Source organism: Lithobates pipiens, unplaced genomic scaffold (genome assembly GCF_037356315.1).
Source record: "Lithobates pipiens isolate NorthernLeopardFrog02 unplaced genomic scaffold, aLitPip1_a1.2 Scaffold_18, whole genome shotgun sequence".
In the NCBI taxonomy this organism is placed as follows: domain Eukaryota; kingdom Metazoa; phylum Chordata; class Amphibia; order Anura; family Ranidae; genus Lithobates; species Lithobates pipiens.
The window spans coordinates 258,802,783-258,815,177 of NW_027507758.1; the positions used below are offsets into that span (position 1 = coordinate 258,802,783).

General features: G+C 50.0%; 1 long non-coding RNA gene across 1 annotated transcript in view; it reads left to right on the forward strand.

The window, feature by feature from the left end:
* Window positions 1–269: 269 nt before the first annotated feature.
* The window catches only part of LOC143987813 (uncharacterized), a 46,719-nt gene continuing 34,593 nt past the window's right edge, over window positions 270–12,395 (forward strand). The window contains exon 1 of the long non-coding RNA XR_013276707.1: window positions 270–549. This is a non-coding gene — a long non-coding RNA (uncharacterized LOC143987813). The remainder of the gene's footprint in view (window positions 550–12,395) is intronic.

Genomic DNA, 12,395 nt, shown 5'->3' on the forward strand with positions numbered 1-12,395 from the left:
GATGTCCATAGATCAAATTACTTTGCCATCATATTTATAAATTATAACTGCATTTGAGCCTTGAAGAAATGATGCACATGTATAACATCTACAGTCTCTTCCCTGCATCCCCATCCAGATTATTTCTCCTCCTCTGTGTAATTCCTGCAGACTATTGCTCCCAGGAATCCTTCCCCCCTGCACAAACGTATTCTGTAGCACATTATGTTTCTTGTCACATCCTCTTCTATATGCAAAAGAACCTACTCTGAATAGTCTCTAATGCTGACTCTGATTAGTTGCTGCTACTAGACCAGAGGTCTGCAGTACCTCTCCCCGGAGGCCTAGTAGTTTAGTAGCATGTGCTGAACGGTGGACTACTGTTCCCAGCTAGTCCAGGCTGCAAATCCTGTGCCCTTAGGCAGCATCGATTTGACACTATTCCCCATAGTCTCTCCTCTGTTCCAGGACCAGGGGCGGACTGACCATTCAGCCACTCGAGCACTGCCGAGGGCCCCAGGTCACTAGGGGGCCCCATCAGGGTTGCCAGCCTCAGTAAAACCAGGGACGGTAAGTAAAAATCAGTGTTTTAATTTTACATCTTCCTCTGAAATGTCCCTTACCGACATCCTTTTGAGATTATAGCTGCCCCACCTCTCCAGTACCTTCTCAGCCAATATAAACATATCTGTGTATACTGTGTGTACATGTATGTGTAACCTGTGTGATTGTATACTGTGTGTGTGTTTGTGTATACTGTGTGGCCCCATAATCAGATTGCCTGGGGGCCCCATAATCTCCTATTGCCGGGGGCCCCATGAGTTGTCAGTCCGCCCCTGTCCAGGACTCATCAATGACCATGTAAAGATGAGGACTTCATCCATGGCCGTGTAAGGATGAAGTTCCCTCCCAGACTTCCTGGCATGTCTCCACATCCAGCCCTCCACTGTGGTATACTCACTGACTTTTCTCTGCCCCGAATCCTTGAAGGAGAACTTAACTGGACCTTACCTTCCGACAGCTTCTCCTGCCCCTCTGCTCCAGGAACTCCTCATCAATGACCATGTAAAGATGAGGACTTCACCCATGACCATTTAAAGACAAATGTCCCTCCCAGACTTCCTGGCATGTCTCCACATCCAGCCCTCTCCACTGTGGTACACTCACTGACCTTTCTCTGCCCCAAGTCCATGATGGAGAACTTACCTGGACCGTACCTTCCGACAGCTTCTCCTACCCCTCTGCTCCAGGAGCTCCTCATCAATGACCATGTAAAGATGAGGACTTCACCCTTGACCGTGCAAGGGTGAAGTTCCCTCACAGTTTTCCCAGGCCTCCTCCCATGATCGGCGCACCCCCTCCCAGATGGGGGTGCCCTCCTGCTGCTGTCTAGTACTCCATTCTCCACTTCTCCCGGCTGACAACTCCTCCCAGTGGCCTGTTCCCTCAGCTTATATGAAAGGCCTGCCCCCTGCCAAATCCAGTTGGGGATTGGTCAGGGCTCCTCACATGAGCTGCCTTCCACTCCAGTTCTAGGCCCTGCCCCTCTTCCAGAACATTCTCGCTGGAAGCAGGGGAGGCGCCTCAGAACTAAAGTACAGGTGGTCACACCCACTGCTACACTAACCACTCCCTGTCCCCAGATCAAAAACAAAAAGGCCCAGCTTGCAGCATAGGCCTGCCTAAATGTACCTGTACTGACAGAACCTACCAAAAATCCTCGCTCTAGCACCTACCTATGCTAGAGAGTGCTACACTCCTTCAATAAATCAACATCACTGTAGTGTTTTACCTATGCTGGTCTTAAATAAACATTCTTCAAACTTGCACGTGCATGGCCTTGTGCTCCTCTTAAAATGTAACTTTACATTTTGTTTCGTAACTTCTATTTTGGTGCAAAAAAACAAAAAATCTTTGACAGCCTGCCCATCAGCGTGCAGACAAGTCTGTCTACTGTATACATGAAGCATAGACACAGGCTCTGTAGACATTGTTTAATGTATGGAAACTGTATATTGCATTATATAGTGGAATTTCAGTCCGTGAAAATGACAGAGATGTGGTCTGCAAAGGAAGGAAACATTTAGTAGTGAAAGTATTTGAAAATGATTATGTAAAAAGGATTCTCTATACTCACTTTGGAATAGAATCTCATGTGCTATCACAGTGGGTTTCCCCGCCAGAATAATCAGTGCTGTGTGTCAGAGCTCCATGATTAGAGCCACATTAGCACTGGGAATGGAATGTCTATTTCTAAATCACCTGGAAACTATGCTTGAAAAATACGGTCTGGGAATGTAAAAAAAAAAAAAAAAAAGGCAATGAGAGACAGCTGGTTTCCAATCTACATACAAGTACTCAGAATCTACTAGAACAGTAAAGTCAGTTATTTTCATGCAGATCAGTGCAACACCATGGCATTAGTACAGTAAGAAATAAAACACGTCTCATGTGCTTGAGGGCTCATTCACACGAGCCACCAGGGGGCAGTAAAACCAGGCAGTTGATTCAAGGTTCTTCCGCCCCCTATTTTTTTGCCTGAACACTTACATGCAGCCGCTTAGAGCTTTGCACATTGCCACTGCTGAATGCAACCCATGCATACCTACAGGACTAGACCACAACTGATGCATTAGTGTGGCATTTACAAGGTTAAAACATAATTGCCTTTTGAAATGCCCTCTGGATTACCCTTCAAAGGGTGAACAAGCCCGGAGTCTTATTTCCATAATTAGTTGTTTAAAATGGATATAAAACTGAAACCTTATTTATTTATTTTTAAGCATAGGGGAAGGGTTAAAACCCCTGTCAGGTTTTTTTTGTGATCCGTGTTTTATAAGGGAAATTTTCGTTCACTTCTTGACTTCATGATACAAAAAGAAATGAGAGGAGATCAATTTAAAGTGAGGGAAATAGTCTCTAAGGCAGTTGTCACAGGATCAAGTGCCGCCACTGACACTATGGGGGAGATTTACTAAAACGGAAGCGTGCAAAGTCTCATGCAGCACTATATAGAAACCAATCAGCTTCCAGGTTTTATTGTCAAAGCTTAATTGAACAAGCTACAGTTAAAAGATGATTGGCACCAGATTCTAAGTGCTCCAGTTTTAGTAAATCTCCTCCACTGAACTTTAACTCATGTGTGTTAAAGTGGAAGTAAAGTCTTATTTTTTACTTGTACCTACAGGTAAGCCTATAATAAGGCTTACCTGTAGGTACTGTGAATACTCCCTAAACTTGCACAGCTTAGGAGCTATTCAGAGTGCATGCAGCCTATGACATCATGTCCTCTGAAGGTTTGGTTTACATTTTCCGTTGCAAAGTCTGACTATGTGTACAGGGCATAAGGCCTCATTCGTACAGGTTTACACCTGTGCAAGGGCTTTGTCCCTATGCATGTACTTGCAGGCAATCCTATTAATGTCATTTGGAAAGCAGCGGCTTCACAGACATAGCTGCTGCTCCCAATTTGACATCCATGTTGGTACGTGTCTCCGAAATCACACTGTCTGCATTCAGAGGCATGTATCTGTGCCTGTACTCACATGGATATCAAATTGGAAGCAGTAACTGTGTACATGCAACCACTACATACCAATTGACATGAAAAGGACTGCCTGCACACAGACATATAGGACACCCGCATACAGGCAAACTTATTTTTAAGTATGCCCCTGTGCAGTAGTGGAATTATCAGGGTCGCACTAGTCGCGATTGCGACTGGGCCCTTGAGTTCCGCCACTGTAGGGGGTCCCGCCGTCGCCTGGGAGATAGTCATTCACGCGGAGTCCCGGTCCACTCCGCCCATCCTCCCCGCCCATCCTCTCTGCCAATCCTCTCTGCCCGCACAGTCCCACCCATCTTCTCTGTCCCCACCCTCTCCGTCCATCTTCTCCGTCACTCACGCCTGCACTCACGGGCACAGTCCCCGCCTGCTCTGCCCATCTTCTCCAGCTCCGCCTTCACTCACAGGACCCGCCCATTATCTCTGCTCGTCCAAGCAAGACAGAGCAAGGAGGGGGAACCAAGCAATCTGCAAGTGAGTGACACCCATCAATATCAACACTGATCCCCCCATAACCACTGCTGCCACTGACCCCACACCACTGTTGCCACTCATCCCCCCACACCACCACTGCTGTCACTGATACCCCCACGCCACCACTACTTCCACTGATACCCCCCCACACCACCACTACTGCCACTGATACCCCCCACACCACCACTACTGCCACTGATATCCCCCCACACCACCACTACTACTGCCCCTGATACCCCCACACCACCACTACTGCCACTGATACCCCCACACACCACCACTACTGCCACTGATACCCCCCACACCACCACTACTGCCACTGATATCCCCCCACACCACCACTACTACTTCCACTGATACCCCCACACCACCACTACTGTCACTGATACCCCCACACACCACCCCTACTGCCACTGATACCCCCACACACCACCACTACTGCCACTGATACCCCCCACACCACCACTACTGCCACTGATTCCCCCCTCCCCCCACACCACCACCACTGATACCCCCACCACCACAACCACTAATGCCACTGATCCACCCCACCATGACCACTACTGCCACTGACCCCATCCCGCAACCACAATCCTTGCCACTGATATCATTCCCCTCCTGACCACTCATCCCATCCCACCCCCCAACCACCACCCTCGCCACGGATCCCATCCTCCCACCACCACTGCCACTCATTTAATCCAATGTCCCCCACCGCTGCCACTCATACCATCCCTTCCCCCCTCCAACCACCCCCCCTGTTACTGGTCCCATTCCCCCCACCACCTCTGCCACTCATCCCCTTCAACCCCCCTACCATTGATCCCATCCCCCAACCACAGCCCTTGCCACTGATCCCATCCCCCCCTCACCGCTGCCACTCATCCCATCCCCCACCACCACCGCTACTACTGATCCCATCCCATCCCCACCCAACCACCACTGCTTCCACTGATTCCATCCCCCCCACCGCTGCCACTCATCCCATCTCTCCCTCACCACTGCCACTAATCCCATCCCCCACCACCGATGCCACTGATCCTATACCTCCCCAACCACCACTGCTGCCACTAATCCCATCCCCCACCACCACCGCTGCCACTTATCCCAGGGGCTTAACTACAGGGGTAACAATTGCAATAGTGCACATGTTGCCCCTGAACACCTGGATGGGGGGGTCATTTAGAGGAAAAAATCTCCTGCAGCCACTAAATGTCTGCTTCTCCCACTGATAGGCATTAAGTGGCTGCAGGAGGAAAATTGTTCCCCCTCCTACTGCCCCCGGGATCAGTGGGAAGAGTCCTGGCTGGAGGTCGGGGGGCCCTCCATCGTTTCTTGCACCGGGGCCCTGGAGGTTATAGTTATGCCACTGCCCCTGTGAATGGGGACTACGACAGGGTTCAGTGGTCAGTAATTTGTGACATGGAATTGCCTTGTACAATATTGAAATCAGTGAGCAGCTTGTAGTGGTAAACAGAACATAGTGGTAGGGCAGTCAGTTAGCAGTATGTAACGGAAGTCAGTTAGCAGTATGTAGTGGCAGGGCAGTCAGTGAGAAGCGTATAGAGGAAGTCAGTTAGCAGTATGTAGTGGTAGGGCAGTCAGTTAGCAGTATGTAGTGGCAGGGCAGTCAGTGAGAAGTAGGGATGAGCTTCGTGTTCGAGTCGAACGTACGTTCGACTCGAACATTGGCTGTTCGTCCGTTCGGCGAAATCCGAACTCTTGGTCCGTTCGCGTCAAAATTCGTGTGGCCCGCACGGCCCACAATGCACTGCGATGGCGCAGTGCATTGCTGGCTCATGATTAGCCAAGCATGCACTGTGACCCCGCATGCTTGGCCAATCGCAGCGCCAGCAGCGAGGAGAGCCATAATTGGCCACAGGCAGGATGCCTGTGGCCAATCATAGCTCAGGCTGTGTAGTGCACGCCCCACACTATATAAGGCCGCCTTTGAGGCGGCCTCGTGTAGTGTGTTGGCATCTGAAGCAGTGGGTGTTCTGTGTACCTTCAACACAGTTACACACCAATTGTTTTTGGCTGATTTCCTATCTTGCTCTTGTGTAGTGGTTATTGTCTGTGCCCTGACCGCAGTATACACCACTATATTCACCTCACCTATATAGCTAGTGATCTAGCTTTAATAATAGAGCTTGCAGTCAGTAGTGTTAGGAGATAGTGCGTGCTGTCTGTGTGCTCTGTACCCAGTACATACCGCTATAATCCACCTACATAGCTGTTCTCTATTTGAGCCCAATTGCCATCTGCAGGAGTTATTGGAAGTTGTGTGTGCTTCCAGCACAGCACAGTATACATCTGTATATACCCCTTTATCTCTGCTGTTCTATAAAAAAGGCATCTGCAGGAGTTAGTGGGTGTTGTGTGCCTCCAGCACAATATAAACTACCCAACTACTGTTTTACCCAACTCCCTTCAGGCCATTACCATGTCTGGAAGGCCAGCAAGGAGAGGCAGACAGGTGCGAGCCGATAAAAGAGGGCAAGCAGGCTCTGTGTCTAGAGACAACAGTGCTGGTCGTGGACGCGGTGCATTGTCATCAGCACGTGGCCATGGGACATGCTTGTCCTTCTTTTCTGCAGCTGGACATGTTGAACCGCAACATGCCAACGACTTGGTAGAGTGGATGACCAAGCCCTCTTCATCCTCCTCATCCTCTCTCACCCAGTCTCAGGGTAGTAGCAAAGCAGCTGCCAACGCATCGTCTTCCCTCCTCTCAATGTCATCATCAGTGACTCCTTCCCTAGACCCACCACGTCCTCCTGAGGAGTCTCCTGAACTCTTTGAGCACAGTGTTGGGTACATGCTCCAGGAGGATGCCCAGTGTTTGGTGGGCTCTGATGATGACACTCAGCTAGAGGAAGGCAGTAGCGTGAGCGCAGAGAGAGGGGGTGCTCAAGAAGGACAGCAATCTGGCAGTCATGTTCCACAAGCTGCAGCATACTGCCAGGTTTGCTAAAGCGATGAAGAGGGAGGGGATGATGAGGGCACTGACTCCACGTGGGTGCCTGGAAGGAGGGAGGAGGAGGAGGAGGAGGAGGAGGAAGAGACACATGTCCAACGAGGCAGGATGCCCTCCGGGGGCCAGCTTAGGGGCAGCACACCGACTGAATCACACCGCAGAGCTCCGCCTGCGCAGAGCGCTTCCTCTGCGCGTTATTCTAAAAGTTCTTTGGTGTGGGCCTTTTTTGAGACGAGTGCATCAGATCGCACCGCTGCTATTTGCAACATATGTCTCAAGCGTATCTCACGTGGCCAAAACATCAGCCGCTTGGGCACCACATGCTTGACCAGACATATGTTGACCTGCCATGCAGCTCGTTGGCAAGTGTACCTCAAAGACCCACACCAAAGAACAAAGCGGACCTCTCCTTGCTCCTCATCAGCTGGCATCTCCAACCCCACTAGACCTTCAGTCCTCTCTGAAACCTGCTCTGAGAGGAATGAAGGTGTAGAATTAGGTGTGTCACAGCCAAGTGCTTCCGGGAACTCTGCTAGCGGTACACCCACGTCCGATTATAGCAGGCAAATGTCCCTGCCCCAGCTGCTGGACCGGCGGAAGAAGTTTACTCCCAGCCATCCACATGCCCAGCGGTTGAATGCTAGCTTGGCTAAATTGCTAGCACTTCAACTGCTGCCTTTTCAGTTGGTAGACTCGGCCCCCTTCCGTGAGTTTGTACAATGTGCGGTTCCTCAGTGGCAGGTCCCCAAACGCCACTTTTTCTCACGGAAGGCGATTCCGGCTCTCTACCGGCATGTGGAAGGCAATGTCCTTGCCTCGCTGGACAGGGCGGTCAGCGGTAAGGTGCATATTACCGCTGACTCATGGTCCAGCAGGCATGGACAGGGACGTTACCTGTCTTTCACGGCCCATTGGGTCACTCTTCTGGCTGCTGGGAAGGATGCAGGACAAGGTGCAGTAGTGTTGGAGGTTGTTCCGCCACCACGCCTCCAAAATGCTACTATTGGTTGTGACACACCTCTCTCCTCCACCCCCTCCTCTTCTTCTTCCTCCATGGCCTCTTCCAGTGCTCTGTCCTCAGAACCAGCGGTGCTCCGTAGGCGTTCCAGGGGCTACGCAAGTACGCAGGCAAAACAATGCCATGCCGTGCTTGCGCTGGTTTGTTTGGGGGACAGGAGCCACACTGGGGCGGATGTTTTGTCAGCTCTGCAGGGGCAGGCAGAGAGGTGGTTGACGCCACACCAGCTTAAGCCAGGAATGGTGGTTTGCGACAATGGCACCAACCTCCTCTCCGCCCTCCGACAGGGACAACTGACCCATGTGCCCTGTGTAGCTCACGTCCTTAACCTGGTGGTGCAGCGGTTCTTGGGCAGGTACCCTGGCTTACATGATGTCCTGAAGCAGGCCAGGAAAGTCTGTGTGCATTTCCGCCGATCATTTAATGCCTGTGCTCGGCTGGCTGAGCTCCAAAAGGAGTTGAACCTGCCCAAGAACCGCCTTATATGTGACATGCCCACCAGATGGAACTCAACATTGGCCATGCTGCAGCGGCTGCACACACAGCAGAGGGCCATCAATGAGTACCTGTGCGACTACGGCACCAGGACAGGGTCAGGGGAGCTTGTTTTTTTCTCACCACGCCAGTGGGGCATGATCAGGGATGCATGCACTGTCCTGTCACCGTTTGAGGAGGCCACAAGGATGGTGAGCAGTGACAGTGCATGCATCAGTGACACTGTACCTCTTGTCCACCTCTTGGAGCATACGCTGCGTGGAATAATGGACAGGGCACTTGAGGCAGAACAGAGGCAGGAAGAGGAGGACTTCCTTGCCTCTCAAGGCCCCCTTTATCCAGACAGTGTTCCTGCTGTGCCACCCATCACACAGGAAGAGGGTGAGGAGGAGGAAGAGGAGGAGGAGGATGATTGTGTCAGCATGGAGGTGGAGGCTGGCACTCAGCATCAGCATCAGCAGCAGCAGTCTTATAGGGATGATTTACAGTCCCAAGAAACACGTGGACTTGTACGTGGCTGGGAGGAGGTAGCTGCGGATCATGTTGTCCTTAGTGACCCAGAGGACTCCGGACCGAATGCCTCAGCTAACCTACGCTGCATGGCCTCCCTGATCCTGCAAAGCCTGCGGAAGGATCCTCGTATTCTTCGGATCAAGGAGAGGGACCATTACTGGCTGGCCACTCTCCTTGATCCACGGTACAAGGGTAAGGTTGCCGACCTTATCTTGCCATCGCAGAGGGAGCAGAGGATGAGACATCTCCGGGAGGCCTTGCAGAAAGCTCTGTGCAACGCGTTCCCAGAGACTGGGAGGTTACAAACTCCTGGTCCTGGACAACGTGTTGCTGAGGCATCGGTCAGAAGGAGCGGTGGAGAAGGTGGCCGTCTGACTGATGCTTTCAGACAATTTTTTAGTCCGCAGCCCCAAGGTATGATTGGTTCCAGCACCCATCGCCAGCGTCTAATTTACATGGTGCAGGAATACCTAGGGGCAAGGTCAGACTTGGACACCTTTCCCACAGAAAATCCTCTGGCTTACTGGGTCTTGAGGATGGATCACTGGCCAGAGCTTGCACAGTATGCAATTGAGCTACTGGCCTGTCCTGCATCCAGTGTTCTTTCGGAACGCAGCTTCAGTGCTGCTGGTGGCTTTGTTACCGATCACAGGGTGCGCCTGTCCACCGAATCAGTTGATCGACTGACCTTCATCAAGATGAATCAGTCTTGGATCACCCACAGCTACCAAGCACCTGAAGCTGATGTAACCGAATAATTTTTTTCGAAATACCACATCCCTTCAAGACTGCCTATGCTGATGCTGAGTGACTGTCCTGTTATGTTGATCGTCTATCCTCTTCCTCCTCCGCTGATATGTTGGAAGAACATTTTTGGTTCTGGGTGATGCCAGCAGCCCAATTTTTCTGCCCCTGTTTAACAGGGGCGTTTAATTACAATTTTTGATGCAATGCTTTGCAGCAGGGCTAATTCCTGCAATAAAACTAGAGTATATGGCAGAGGTTGGAGTGTGGTGGCACCAGCACCAGTGCCTAAGGCCCAATTTTTCTGCCCCTGTTTAACAGGGGCGTTTAAGTACAATTTTTGATGCAATGCTTTGCAGCAGGGCTAATTCCTGCAATAAAACTAGAGTATATGGCAGAGGTTGCAGTGTGATGGCACCAGCACCAGTGCCTAAGGCCCAATTTTTCTGCCCCTGTTTAACAGGGGCGTTTAAGTACAATTTTTGATGCAATGCTTTGCAGCAGGGCTAATTCCTGCAATAAAACTAGAGTATATGGCAGAGGTTGCAGTGTGATGGCACCAGCACCAGTGCCTAAGGCCCAATTTTTCTGCCCCTGTTTAACAGGGGCGTTTAAGTACAATTTTTGATGCAATGCTTTGCAGCAGGGCTAATTCCAGCAAAAAAACTAGAGTATATGGGAGAGGTTGCAGTGTGGTGGCACCAGCAGCAGTGCCTAAGGCCAAATTTTTCTGCCCCTGTTTAACAGGGACATGTAATTACAATTCTTGATATAATATTTCACAGGAGGGCCCCTTCCTGTGCCCACCCAGAGCAACGGTGAGGACTTATAGTGTTGTGGCACCAGCACCACAACCACCAAAGGTCAATTTTTCTACCACTGTTCAACAATGGCATGTAATTAAAATTCTTGATATAATCGTTCACAGCAGGGCGCTCCAGCGCCCACCAAGAGTCACTTTGAGGGCTTACAATGTTGTGGCAAAACCAACACCTTGTTCCGCCATTTCTGCAGAGCATATAGGGCAGGCCCCTACTTTCAAACATCCAACTTACAAACATCTCCTACTTGCAAACGCAAGGAGACAGCAGCAAGTGAGATGAAAAAAGATGGACGACAAAACAAATTATACAGGGGTGATAACCCTTCCCTATGTTTTCCAAAAAGCTTAAAAATAGTTTTTTTGACTGGAGCTACACTTTAAAAATGTACCAGTTGAAAATTACAAACAGATTCAACTTAACACAACAAACCTACACAGTCCCTGTCTTGTTTGCACCGCCTGTATACTGCTGTTCTGAGTATATAGGGCCTGGGGGCCACACGCATTTCCTTTTTTTAATATGGGTACAGGGTTCCCCTTAATATGCGTACAAGACCCAAATAGGCTGGTAATGGGCAGGGAGGGCTACCCATGCCATTTTTCTCAATGATTTTCAACCATATTGCAGGAACCAGATATAACATTAAAACCGCAAGCAGTTTTAAATGGTGTTATTTCCGTTTAATGTCATTTTGTGCAGGGACTGTTCTAAACACGGGAAACACGTGGCACTTCACAGGCATACTACAGACACCCCCCAGGCACCATATTTAAAGGAATATTTCACTTTTTTTTTCACTTTAATCGTCATTAAAATCAGTGCTCCCCTGAGGCAGGAGTCAGGTCCCCAAACCCTTTTTAGGGCAATATCTTGCATATTAGCCATTAAAATTAGCACTTTCCATTTCAAACGTTCGAGTCCCATAGACTTCAATGGGGTTGTAACGTTCGTAACGAACGTGGGGTCCGTTCGAAAGTTCTGGTTGCGAACCGAACCGGGGGGTGTTCGGCTCATCCCTAGTGAGAAGCGTATAGAGGAAGTCAGTTAGCAGTATGTAGTGACAGGGCAGTCAGTGAGCAGTATGTAATGGAAGTCAGTTAGCAATATGTAGTGACAGAGCAGTCAGGGACTTTTAATTGTTTTTACTGGTAATGGTGGCGATCTGTGATTTTTAGCGGGATTGCAGTGGACAAATCAGACCATAAGTGGCACTTTTTGGGGACCAGTGACACCAATACAGTGTCCCTATCATCCACTTCCCACAGGGCTGGAGATTGAAGATTTCCAAGTTTGCTATCTCTTTACTCCATTTCAAGTGGCTGGAACCTGTGCAGTGGGAAGCAGGTGGCCACACCCGTGGTCCCGCCAGTGCTGTGTTTTGGCCCAGGTCGACAAGTGCTAAAAAAATGCTGTCACTGCATAAATGACACTGGCAGGGAAGGGGTTAACATCAGGGGTGAACAAAGGGTTAAATGTGTTCCTTAATTGTGCTTCCTAACTGAGTGTGGGGGGGGACTGACCATAAGAACACAGACACCGCTGTTCCTGATTACTAGGAATAGACAATCTCTGTGTTACCTCACTGTCACAACAGGGATTTGCCTTGTTTACGGGGAGCCTTGCTTTACTCTGTGGAGCGATCGCAGTTGGCCTGCGGACATTGCGTCTGCCGGACGCAGCGGGTGCGAGCAAGCACCCACAGTATCTCTTGCATGAAACAACGTTCAGATAGTATATACAGTATCTCACAAAAGTGAGTACACCCCTCACATCTTTGTAAATATTTTATTATATCTTTTCATGTGA